Raw genomic sequence first — 13391 nt, 5'->3', positions numbered from 1 at the left:
GCTTAAAATATATATATATGCACTTTAGCTTTCCTTGATCTTGGCCAATAAAAAACTATAAACAAGTTATCAAGTGAAAATAATCAATATTTTAATAGTGACAGATTTTTAACATTGTACACGTAGTTCCATAAATAAAGTATGATATTTCATTTTATACACTTTTTTACCTTTCATAATATACATATTTCCTATCCAAAAAAAAAAAAAAAAACTGCACCAAAACTTTTTAGATTAGTTTAAGGAGAATTTTCTGATATTGAAATTGAGAGGTTGGTGGCCATGACTTTTGAACAATCAAGCTATGTACAAAATATTGCAGATATGACATTGTTTCAGGAAGTTTCTTGTTTGAAGAACCTGCTTGTACCAATAGATTGACTTCTAGACTACTAGAGTCATCTTGTGGTATATGTGCAAAAAAGACATTTTATCAACTATATATGTTGTGAATTTTCTATGAAGTTTGCCATTTCAAAATGACTAAGAGATTTATGCCTCAAGGTCCTCCTAAGAGTCTATTCTAATTCATTATATGCTGGTTAAAAAGGGGTAAATTATTTTAAGTTTACCTATGCCTTGGACTTGAGCTGGAGTTGATCCCGAGCCAGAGGCACTCACAGCTGCATGCTTTATTTACAATCCCTTTGTCAGACTTACAACTGCCCCAGGCTATAACATAGTGTACCTAATGTTCAAACTGGCAGGTAATCTTATGTCAAACATACTTCTTTGATTTAAAGTGATCAATAGATTCTTGTAAAGAGGTAATTTCTCTGATGTTTCCACCTTGCCTTTTTTACAGGTGATTCACACAAAAGCCTGCTTATATGATGTACGAACAATAAACAGAAAGCTATAATCATGTTTTTTCAGATGTTTCCGGTGCACAACGATTTTGGATCGATACACTGTGTAATACAATTATCTGCAATGATCTGGTTGTATTGAAAAAGAATTTGCAGGAGACCTCTAGGGGGTTTTATCCAGAAACACGTATTTGGAAACGTTGTGAATAGTAGAAGGAAAAATTAAGGGGTTGATGATGACTGTCTATTATGCACCCAAAGACTTCATTCATATTCTAGTTCATAAAAGTATTACACCACAAACTTTAGTCAAACAACAGCTCACAGGTAATAATAACAATAATAATTCTCATAGCTTCATACTACTTATTTATATGGGAAAAAAAAACACCTAGCAAACATATAGACTTTTAACTATAGAGATTCAATGTTGTGTGAATACTATGTGTCATAGATTACAAGTAATACCAATGACTTACTTTTGCTATGAAATAAATTATCTTATTTCTATCTTATCTAAGTTATGTAAATACTAGTGCCTATGAAATTCTTTGATGTCTCTTCAACTACTTTTTTTGTTGTTGTTAGAATAGTAAGATTCTAGACAGAATACCAATTTGAACTGCTTCAGAGCACTATATAATAAAACCTTTATTTCAAGCTTTGTATTTCCAAATGAAGTTTTTTTGCAACATCAAGGGGGAAAGCTAAGATAAAAAGTCTGTATTCAAAAGACATTGTACATTTTCTGCAAAGATTTCTGTGTATGGAAACAACTCAGTTTTATTTTTATGGTTCTCCGGAAGATGCTGACTCTTTGCAGCATCTTCTTCAAAGCCTGAAAAGATCCACATTTTCTATTTCAAGCCTTAATCATATACCTGGAACAGGAAATTCTCTTTTGTCAGGCTGAACAGATTTCCATTCTGGTGAAGCTCACAATTTGGGGTACATTGGTTTCTCTCACAAAGCCCTGCTCTCTGCAGACTCTGCATGTCCCCACGTGGCTGCTGCAGACCTGCTCTGACGAGGAAGATTGATCTTGCTAAGACTTCCCTCCTTGTAGATTCTGGATTTTCTTTCAGTCTCTTGACCACACTGTCCAGGCGCCTCCCCATCACCCGCTTTGACTTTGATGGCTTCGTGTGCTTGCAGGAGACCAGCTTCTGACTTTCTTACAAAGTCTTATGTATTTTTTTTACGTATTGCCTTTTATGATGGACTTTTTACACTGCCATCCTGCTATTTTGAGCTATAGGATACTAGAGATTATTCAACCCCTCATTAGCAACTGGGTCAAGTATCCACTTCTTTTCTAGGATCAAAAGCTTAAAGGAACTTCCAAACAAGGAAAAAGAAAAGGAAAAAAAAAAAAGTAAAAAGTCAGTTGGGGAGAAGATTCACCCACCATTATCCTAAATGACATGTTAATACATAAACGTTCCAAGACTAAAGAATATTTCCCATGATTCTTAGGGAATTAAAAAGGAGACTTGTTAGATCAAAATGAGTTCTTTCTCTTTAAACTGTAAAGAAGAATTTAATGAACACAGAAAGTGTATTTAATCTCTTGTAGTTAACACCTATATGGCTTTTTCATTTAGCTCTAAAGCAAACTACACTAATGTAACACACAGGGAAATTCCTTCACCATAAAGATAATTATAATACCCCCCTAATGACTTCACATCACTTAAACTAATTAGCTGTAGAAGAACACAATGTTTGTCACTTTCTTTTTTAATTTTATTATCTCTCTAACACACCAGGTCTCAGCTTTAAATTTGAGTGAAGAAAAGCATAAAAAGTAATCTAAGACTAAAATGATGTGCTTCCTTAAAAGAAAATTCACCAACCTTCACTGGTGCTGTTTTCATATCCATCAATATGGTATTCCTGGCTGTTTTTTTTTTTTTTTTTTTTTTGGCTCTCTGCCACACCTTGACTTTCTATCATGCTCTATCATGCTTCTTTTAATCTGAATATTTAGTGTTCTTTCATGTCTTAATTACAGCAAATTGCGGCACAGTTGGCACCATTTCTTGAAATTAATCCCAGAGTACTTTGTTTCTGTCAAGCAGTCAAAGCCTTGGAGAATAATAGTAAATGTTATTGCAGATCTAAATTTAAATGACTGTCTATGTATTTAACTTAAGCCTTTAATTATTCGTGCCAAACTGTTTTTGGTTCAAATGTTAAACATTAGTCACTGAGAATGTAGAATTACATTAGACAGCTTAAAACCTACAGACATGTTTGGCTATATTTTTAACAAAACAAGTATTTATATTAACATTTTCTCAGGTGTACAAAACTTAGTAAATGGAACGTGATATCTTCTTATGGATATGTATTTCATTGTTCCATTACTTCTGTTATTATTAATAAAAGGTGTGGGTTATGTCTATTCGATTCTACATGGCTTTTCCCTAACCAACTGTTAAATTGTAAGTTCAATGCAAGAATGATTTGGTATTACTATAGCTAATAGTCTTTAAATAATTCAACATGATGAAGCACTTCAATAGTTGTTACAAATGTAAGAATTATATTGTTTTGTTTGTTTTCTATGGGGAATCTCAAAGTCCTAGGTCTCTCAGTGGCCATTTCTTCCATATCCTTATTTTGAGCAGGCTGTGCAAATCTCCAGATTAAAAAAAAAAAAACAAAAACCCCAAAACCCTGCATTATAAAAGTTATATAGTAACACTAGCTTTAAAAGAACAAGGGAGTAGAACACATGCATCCATGTTTTATGAATATATGCTTAAAATTTAGAAATTGAAAAATTCTGGAATGTAGAGACTACATATTTGTTGACTAGATTTCAGATAATTGATTTTTGTGCTATTTTTTTAAAAAAGGAAACCTACTCTTAATCAATAATAAAAATTGCATACTTGGTAAAGTGAACTTGCATACTTTTTAATAAACATAATAGCAGCCTGTGTATCACATAGTAGTCCACTCAATGAACTCCCATCAGGAAATAAGCTCCATGTAGATCAGGACTTTGCCCTATTTGCATATCTGCGTGTTGCCAGCATCTAGCCCAGAGTCCTATATTTAGCTCTCTATACAATAAGTGCTTAGTCAATTGAATTGGATAGATGGTGTTAATTTCACCTGTCAGACACGTGTCATTTTCCCCACTAGAAAAAATGTGTCGTTTGCTTTGCCTCTGAAATACAAAGAGAATAGGGAAGGATTTACACTTACCGTTTTGGCAGATTTATCTTCAAGCCATCTACAAGCATAAGTTAATAAATACTGCATTTTTATTTCATTTTAATCTCTATCTAAATGAAACTTGATGGCATTTCTATTACCAGCACTTGCAGTATATATTGAATTTAGAGACAAACAACAAGAGAAAGATGGATTCACAAAATTTATGGCAAAATAGATACTTCTCAATAATTCAGAAAAAATGAACAAAGTAGTATGTTTCCAGTTCCCTCTACTTATCAATAACAATGTGATTTTTTAACAGATATCTGTTTCCCCATGTCTCACAATCTCAAGGGTGTAGCTGATCTTTCTAACTACAAAGTTTCCTGGCAGCTGTAAAGTCGCTTTCAAGCTGTGTTATCTGCTGTTCTAGCTGAGCAAGTTCCACTTTGTGTTTCTGTTGGTTAGCTATTACATCCAAATGCAGTGACTGCAAGGTCTTTTGTAGCTTTTCAATGGTAAGAACCGCTTTCTCCCCCGCATGTGACCCCAGATACAAGTATATTGGTCAAGTATATTAGCCGTTTCAGTTTTCTCTTCCTCTGCGATCTATTCACATTCTTAAACATAGTTGTTTTCACTGCATTTAAAAATCGTGGTTAAAATGAGAAATTAATGTGCATGATATGAGATATATTCTGTCCCTTATATTCTCTAAACATTATAATAGGTCTACTTAGAAAAAATAAACAAGCCTGCCTCTTTGTTAGTACAGCTAATGTAAATGTAGAAACTGAGTAATATAAAAGTGAAACCAATTATCTCAGCCCTGAGGTAGTTTCATATCTACCGTTTAGACATCTTAGGGAGTCAAGGAGCTATCTATAGTAGCACTTCTACATACTTGTTTTGTATAATTGAGATATTTCTCCTCTCATAAGAATCATTCCAATATATTTAGTCAATTTGATGTCCTATTTTTACAATTAATTACCAGATAGTTATCTGAGTTAAAACTGTGATTGAATTTTATAAAAGTGTTTCATATGACTTTCTTATTTTGTCCTTATTGTAAATTTGTAAAGTATTATCACTCCATTTTAGAAACTAAATTTCAAATCCCTTTGTCTTTCTACTATATACCATGCTATTATTTTTCTTGAGAAGTCAGTTTCATGATACCCATTAATTGATTAACAAAATGATTTCTAATTAAAATGTTTATATTTTAATAATCATAATATAACATTGTTCCCAACATACATCACAAATCCGTTATCAATCATGTATCTAAATGAGTCCTCTCTAAATTTTGGCATTGTGATTTGAGCTCTGCCATGTACTTATTTTGAATAGTAACTATAATCTCCACTTAGCAATAGAAAATAAATGTCTCTGTTTCTTGTTTTTTAATGGGGCTATATTTTTCCTATTTGCATGGTGGAGGATTTCCTTGAAACCAGAAATACAATCTTTGTCAAAAGCTAGATAACACCATTAGCTACCAACATTTAGTTTGACCATATTGTAACTGGGGTGTTGGTCAGAAGATAAGTGTAGATTGAAACATGCTTAAGAATAACAGAATAATTCAGAGTCCTGAAGAACTGGGGATATGACCCTGAGGGCAGTTGGCATTGTGTTTCACAAAGTAGAATCAGATAAAGTAGTCTACAAGCAGTTAGCAAAAAATCCTGTGGTGGAATACTAGACTGCAAGACATCGAAGATTATAAGTTAAAATCAATAGATATTAGGCTGTAGGCAGAGAGTACCCAGTGATGTAACTACAGAGCAGAGTCAGTATTTCCTCTAAATCTCATTTTACGAAGGGCCCTAACTGAAAATTGCTGCTGCTTAATGTGTAATAAAATCTGAAAATTCTAATTCTAGCCAGTTCCATTATTAGGAGCTTAACTAATCATTTTTGAAATTCAAAAATGAACTTCTGTAATTGCTACTCTATACAGTGTACTGTGCTGTGCTGAGTCAGTCACTCAATCATGTCTGACTCTTTGTGACCCCATGGACTGTAACCCACTCCAGGCTCCTCTTCCATTGGGATTCTCCAGGCAAGAATACTGGAGTGGGTTGCATGCCCTCCTCCAGGGGATCTTCTCAACCCAGGGACAGAACCCAGGTCTCCTGCAATGCAGGCAAATTCTTTACCATCTGAGCCAGTGTGCTAGAATTAGGCCTTTACTGAGGGTAGGAACTGTGTTGTTTTTCATTCAGCAGCCCTTGCTTTTGTTTGGCACATGGAAATTGCTCAAAGACCTGCTGGAGTGAACTGAAGTCTTCAGCAGCAACAATAAATGTGATAGTGACCTGTTAAATATACACCCAATCGCTACGTAGGGAGGATAATATCCACAAAGAGACAGTATTATATAAACTGATAAATTCACTAATTTGGAATTTTATGTAATAAAAATTGTGCAATAAATAACTCATAGTTTCCAAAATCTGGAAAATGAACAGGTAGTGAGTAATTGTAGTTAGACTTATAACCTATAAAATTCTCTCATAAGCATACAATGAATTTGTGAAAATAAATGCCTAATTCTGAGGAATAACCATGAAGATTATATTTATCACAAAGAACATATAAGTCTTTTAAAAGCAAAATTTAGGAAAAAAAATCTCATAGTCTTGTTTAGAGATACAAAAGTGATAGTCTTCATGAATTTTCAAAAAATGGTCTTTGTTATTTAAATACAGGGTATGTGACTATCAGAGCTATACTGATTCTCACTGAAATTTCTGTCTAGGTGTTTTTTTTTTTTTTTCCTTTAATTTTAATTGTAATTTAAAAGTAGCCAAAATCAACATATCATGATATTGAACTGTAATCCAGAACAGGGTTTCCAATCAGACTTGTTTCCATCAAAGCTTCACTACTTATTAGCATGTAAACTTAACTAAGCCATTAAGCCTCTCTGAATCCCAATTTGCTTACCTTAAAGTGAAGCTATAATATTTATCTCATAGAGATGCTAAGATATAAAAAGAAAAATAGTAATATATCTGGTACATTTCTGACACTGTAGGCACATAATAAAAGTCTGTTAATATTATCATAGAGTGATCTTTTACATTAAAATGCATTTGAACTAAAGAGTTTAAAAATTATTATAGAGCCACCATGTATAAAAATTACTCTATTTTTTAATCTCATTTCTGAAAAGTGACTTTCTCCTTAGCTTCTTATATCAGTATCTTTTGAAAGATTTCCCCAACAATAGTGCATTTAACTATCTCCTTGATATATTTTTATAATATAAAATAAATACATCAAGGGAAGTATATGGAATTTTTAAAAACAATGTGATGTTAGGTTAAGAAATAAGTCATAAATCAATTTAAAAATTACCTTTAACAGAACAGTGCACCATTATTATTTTTTGCTTATTTTCAAATGGAAGAGTCTGGTGCTTTTTCTCACAGTTGGCAGTATAACTCTGGTAAGTAAACGTTAACTCTACATGATTTAATCTAGAGGGCAAATACTAAGGAATATAGGGGTGTGTGCTCAGTCGTTAAGTCATGTCCAACTCTTTGCTCCTCCATGGGCTGCAGCCTGCCAGGCTCCTTTGTCCATGGAATTTTCCAGACAAAGTACTGGAGTGGGTGGCCATTTCCTCCTCCAGGGGATCTTCCCAACCCAGGAACTGAACCCCCATCTCTCGCATCTTTTTCACTGGCAAGCAGATTTTTATACCACTCTTATACCACATTTGATACAGACAAATAAAACCATCACGTCAGAATTTGGTTGTCAAGTCAGATATAAAAACATAGAGGCCATGATATTGGCTAGAAGAGAGGGGGAAAGATTCTATGCAAGTATATGAGTACAGCTGTGATGGGATCCTGAAATGAGAAGAATTTGGGTCAGTGAGAATGAGATAAAGATATGAAAAGGGCAGAATATCCACAAAGGAATAGGTGCCAGCAACTAGCTTCTCTTTTAACTGTGGCCAGTAGGTGACATTTCAATGATCTGTCTACCCTACTCTCTTGATAAAGAATTCTTGGATAAACTAATAGTATTTACAACCAAGCAAAAATAAACATCTTGTTGTTTCACAGATTGGTTCATGAACTTTCTTGGTTGTTTCTATTAAGTTGAGTTTGCCTCTGCCGTGTACAACTATGGGATACACGCAGAAGTCTTCACTCAGTTCAGTTCAGTTCAATTTAGTCGCTCAGTCATATCCAATTCTTTGCGACCCCATGGATGGCAGCATGCCAGGCCTCCCTGCCCATCACCAACTCTTGGAGTTTACTCAAACTCATGTCCAATGAGCTGATGATGCCATCCAACCATCTCATCCTCTGTTGTCCCCTTCTCCTCCTGCCCTCAATCTTTTCAGGGTCTTTTCCAGTGAGTCAGTTCTTCACATCAGATGGCCAAAGGATTTGAGTTTCAGCTTCAACATCAGTCCATCCAATGAATACTCAGGGCTGATCTCCTTTAGGATGGACTGGTTGGATCTTCTTGCAGTCCAAGGGACTCTCAAGAGTCTTCTCCAACACCACAGCTCAAAGCATCAATTCTTCATGGCAGTGCCCATAAATCAGTCCCAATCTCTCAATTCAACCCCTCCACACCCTGCGTCTATATGTCCATTCTCTGTGTCTGTATCTCTATTGCTGCCCTGAAAATAGATTCATCAATACCATTTTTCTGGATTTCCACTAGAGTCTGTCATACAGAGTGAAAAAGTCAGGAAGAGAAAAACAAATATCATATATTATGCAACAGTGTTTTGAATGCAAAAGCATTATGATCAAACCATTGTTTCCTGTTCAGTTCAGTCGCTCAGTCATGTCCGAATCTTTGTGACCCCGTGAATCGCAGCACACCAGGCCTTCCTGTCCATCACTATCTCCCGGAGTTCACTCAGACTCACGTCCATCGAGTCCATGATGTCATCCAGCCATCTCATCCTGGGTCGTCCCATTCCCCTCATGCCCCCAATCTCTCCCAGCACCAGAGTCTTTTCCAATGAGTCAACTCTTCACATGAGGTAGCCAAAGTACTGCACCTTCAGCTTTAGCATCATTCCTTCCAAAGAAATCCCAGGGTTGATCTCCTTCAGAATGGACAGGTTGGATCTCCTTGCAGTCCAAGGGACCCTCAAGAGTCTTCTCCAACACCACAGTTCAAACGCATCATTTCTTCGGTGCTCATCCTTCTTCACAGTCCAACTCTCACATCCATACATGACCACTGGAAAAACCATAGCCTTGACTAGACGGACCTTAGTCAGCAAAGTAATGTCTCTGCTTTTGAATATACTATCTAGGTTGATCATAACTTTTCTTCCAAAGAGTAAGCATCTTTTAGTTTCATGGCTGCAGTCACCATCTGCAGTGATTTTGGAGCCCCCAAAAATAAAGTCTGACACTGTTTCCACTGTTTCCCCATCTATTTCCCATGAAGTGATGGGACCAGATGCCATGATCTTCATTTTCTGAATGTTGAGTTTTAAGCCAACTTTTTTACTCTCCTCTTTCACTTTCATCAAGAGGCTTTTTAGCTCCTCTTCACTTTCTGCCATAAGGGTGGTGTCATCTGCATATCTGAGGTTATTGATATTTCTCCCAGCAATCTTGATTCCAGCTTGTGCTTCTTCCAGTCCAGTGTTTATCATGATGTACTCTGCGTATAAGTTAAATAAGCAGGGTGACAATATACAGACTTGACGTACTCCTTTTCCTATTTGGAACCAGTCTGTTGTTCCATGTCCAGTTCTAACTTTTGCTTCCTTACCTGCATACAGATTTCTCAAGAGGCAGGTTAGGTGGTCTGGTATTCCCATCTCTTTCAGAATTCTCCACAGTTTATTGTGATCCATACAGTCAAAGGCTTTGGCATAGTCAATAAAGCAGAAATAGATGTTGTTTTTCTGGAACTCTCTTGCTTTTTCCATGACCCAGCAGATGTTGGCAATTTGATCTTTGGTTCCTCTGCCTTTTCTAAAACAGCTTGAACATCAGGGAGTTCTCGGTTCACGTATTGCTAAAGTCTGGCTTGGAGAATTTTGAGCACTACTTTACTAGCATGTGAGATGAGTACAATTGTGCGGTAGTTTGAGCATTCTTTTGCATTGCCTTTCTTTGGAAGTGGAATGAAAACTGACCTTTTCCAGTCCTGTGGCCACTGCTGAGTTTTCCAAACTTGCTGGCAGCTTTTCAAAGCCTCTTCTTTCTTTCAGGAAACACAGGTGGATGACAGGGTGATTCTTAGTTCTTGGTGATTCCCAAGGATAGCAGTTATTATCACTTTCCTCTCTTTGTGACAGGGGCAGCTACTGCCAACAAATATTCCAGGTGACTCCTATCTTGCTTATCAATTTATTGCCCATTTTCTGGAGAACATTTCAGTCAATCACTACTTTTTCAACACCTTATCTACAGAACTTTTTCCAGTATGCTTCTAATTTTCTTAGCTAAATGAAATCAATAAAATTATACTTAGAATAATCCTTGACACATAACTGCAAGGAAATACATTAATTTAAGGTAGTACCTATGGTTTGGGCTTCCCAGGTGGTGGCACTGGTAAACAGCCTGCCTATGCAGGAGACCTAAGAGACACAGGGTTCAATCTCTAGGTTGGAAAGATCCCCTATAGGAGGGCATGGCAATCCACTCTAGTATTCTTGCTTGGAGAATCCCCATGGACAGAGCAGCCTGGCAAGCTACAGTCTATAGGATCACAAAGAGTAGGACATGACTGAAGGGACTTAGCATGCACACACACAACTATGGTTTACACAAATTTTTTTAAAGTCCACCTAAGATGTCCTAGGGAAGAAAGCTTGAATAACACCACTTACTGATTGTAGTCATGTTTCCATCAGCTCCATGCCCACAGATAGCCCTGTCTGGAGAGTAAGAGCAGAAATGTATTTGCTTTCCAAGCTCAAATTGATTGTTACATATTCTAACCTTTCAAGTGATTGCAATGGAAATTTCTCTAGTACTATGTTAATTTATTTAATATGCCTAAAGTTTATTTTTATGTATATCTCCTGATGCTACTTCTCCTCACCTATCAGTAAAAGGCTCGTGAATACTTGGGTAAACTGGGATTTATGTGGAAAATTCTTAAAGAGATGGGAATGCCAGACACTTGACCTGCCTCCTGAGAAATCTGTATGCAGGTCAAGAAGCAACAGTTAGAACTGGACATGGAACAATGGACTGGTTCCAAACCAGGAAAGGAGTATGTCAAGGTTGTGTATTGTCACCCTGCTTATTTAACTTATATGCAGAGTACATCATGAGAAAGGCTGGACTGGATAAAGCACAAGCTGGAATCAAGACTGCAGGGAGAAATATCAAAACCTCAGATATGCAGATGACACCACCCTTATGGCAGAAAGCAAAGAAGACCTAAAGAGCCTCTTGATGAAAGTGAAAGAGGAGAGTGAAAAAGTTGTGCTAAAACTCAACATTCAGAAAACTAAGATCATGCCATCTGGTCCCATCAGTTCAGTTCAGTTCAGTCACTCAGTCGTGTCCGACTTTTTGCAACACCATGAAGTGCGGCACGCCAGGCCTCCCTGTCCATCACCAACTCCCGGAGTTTACTCAAACTCATGTCCATTGAATCGGTGATGCCATCCAACCATCTCACCCTCTGTCATTCCATTCTCCTCCTGCCCTCAATCTTTTCCAGCATCAGGGTCTTTTTCAATGAGTCAACGCTTCCCATCAGTTGCTCAAAGTATTGGAGTTTCAACTTCAACATCAATCCTTCCAATGAACACCGAAGACTGATCTCCTTTAGGATGCACAGTTTGCATCTTCTTGCAGTCCAAGGGACTCTCAAGAGCCTTCTCCAACACCACAGTCCAAAAGCATCGATTCTTCTGCACTCAGGTTTCTTTATAGTCCAACTCTCTCACCCACACATGACTACTTGAAAAACCAAAGCCTTGACTAGACGGATCTTTGCTGGTGGAGTAATGTCTCTGCTTTTAATATGCTGTCTAGGTAGGTCATAGCTTTTCTTCCAAGGAGCAAGCATCTTTTAACTTCATGGCTGCAGTCACCATCTGCAGTGATTTTGGAGCCACAAAAATAAAGTCTCTCACTGTTTCCACTATTTCCCCATCTATTTGCCATGAAGTGATGGAAAAGTGAAGTCGCTCAATTGTGTCCAACTCTTTGCAACCCCGTGGACTGTAGCCTACCAGGCTCCTCCGTCCACGGGATTTTCCAGGCAGGAATACTGGACTGGGTTGCCATTTCCTTCCATAGGGGATCTTCCCCACCCAGGGATTGAAACCAGGTTTCCAGCATTGTAGGCAGGCTCTATACTGTCTGAGCCACCAGGAAGTGATGGGACCAGATGTCAAACAAGCAGCTAGTGGGTACCTACTGTATAGTACAGTGAGATTAGCATGGTGCTCGTTGATGACCTGGATGCATGGGATGTAGAGGTCAGGGAGGTCCAAGAAGGAGGGCATATATGTATGAACATAGCTGATTCACTTCTTCGTACAACAGAAACTAACACAACATCATAAAGCAACTATACTCCAATTAGAAACAAACAAATAGCAACAATAAAACACTGCAGCTCCATGTTGATCATACATATAGTTTAAAATTTAAAACGAACTGTGTGAATCTCAGGCTCCATTTATCTCAAAAATGTCATTTCCCCATGTTACACACTAAAATCTCAGTTGTGCTGGTTTTCTTTTAGTTCTTAGCATGTCCCCAAACTCCTTTCTTTCCACATCAGGCCCTGGTGCACGGTGTCCCTTTATTCTGAATGCTCTTCCTACACCCTTCCTTGCTCCTATCAACAGTAATCCTGTTATCTCCCTCATTTTTAAATATCTTAAATCAAAACTTCTCAGAAAACCCTGCATACCCAATCCACTAGAAGAAGTAAGACTCCTCTGACATACAACCTCCTTGATCTTATACATTTTCATAGGATCTTAAATAATTGTAAAATTTTAAAAATGTCTCATTATGTGTCCAATGCCATTTTTCTCCCACGAAAATTTATGTTCTCTGCATGTATAAAATTCTAACATGGGCAATTCTAACATGCACTGTGTTCCTGCTACGTAGCTTAGTACTTGGCAAAGGCTTGCGATCATTCGCCTAGTATGTATCACATGAACAACTAACAAACTGAGTACTTACATACATAAACAAAATTAATGCCACTGCAAAAACTACCATTGGAATGGAACTGTGTTAGGCTGTTAAATCCATATGTGATTCAGCTATGACATACAAATGGAAGTTCACAGTTATTATTTTCCTTTCTCTTTGGAGAATTTCTTATAATCATTCTTTAAAAGTAAGTAGGCTGATAAATTCTGTTAGTTTTCCTTCTTCTGAGAGTGCATTTATTTCTCAAGAATATTTTTGC

The sequence above is a fragment of the Ovis aries genome, chromosome 9 (assembly GCF_016772045.2).
Source record: "Ovis aries strain OAR_USU_Benz2616 breed Rambouillet chromosome 9, ARS-UI_Ramb_v3.0, whole genome shotgun sequence".
Lineage (NCBI taxonomy): Eukaryota > Metazoa > Chordata > Mammalia > Artiodactyla > Bovidae > Ovis > Ovis aries.
The sequence above is the reverse complement of the archived record's forward strand: the minus strand, read 5'-3'. Positions refer to the sequence as shown.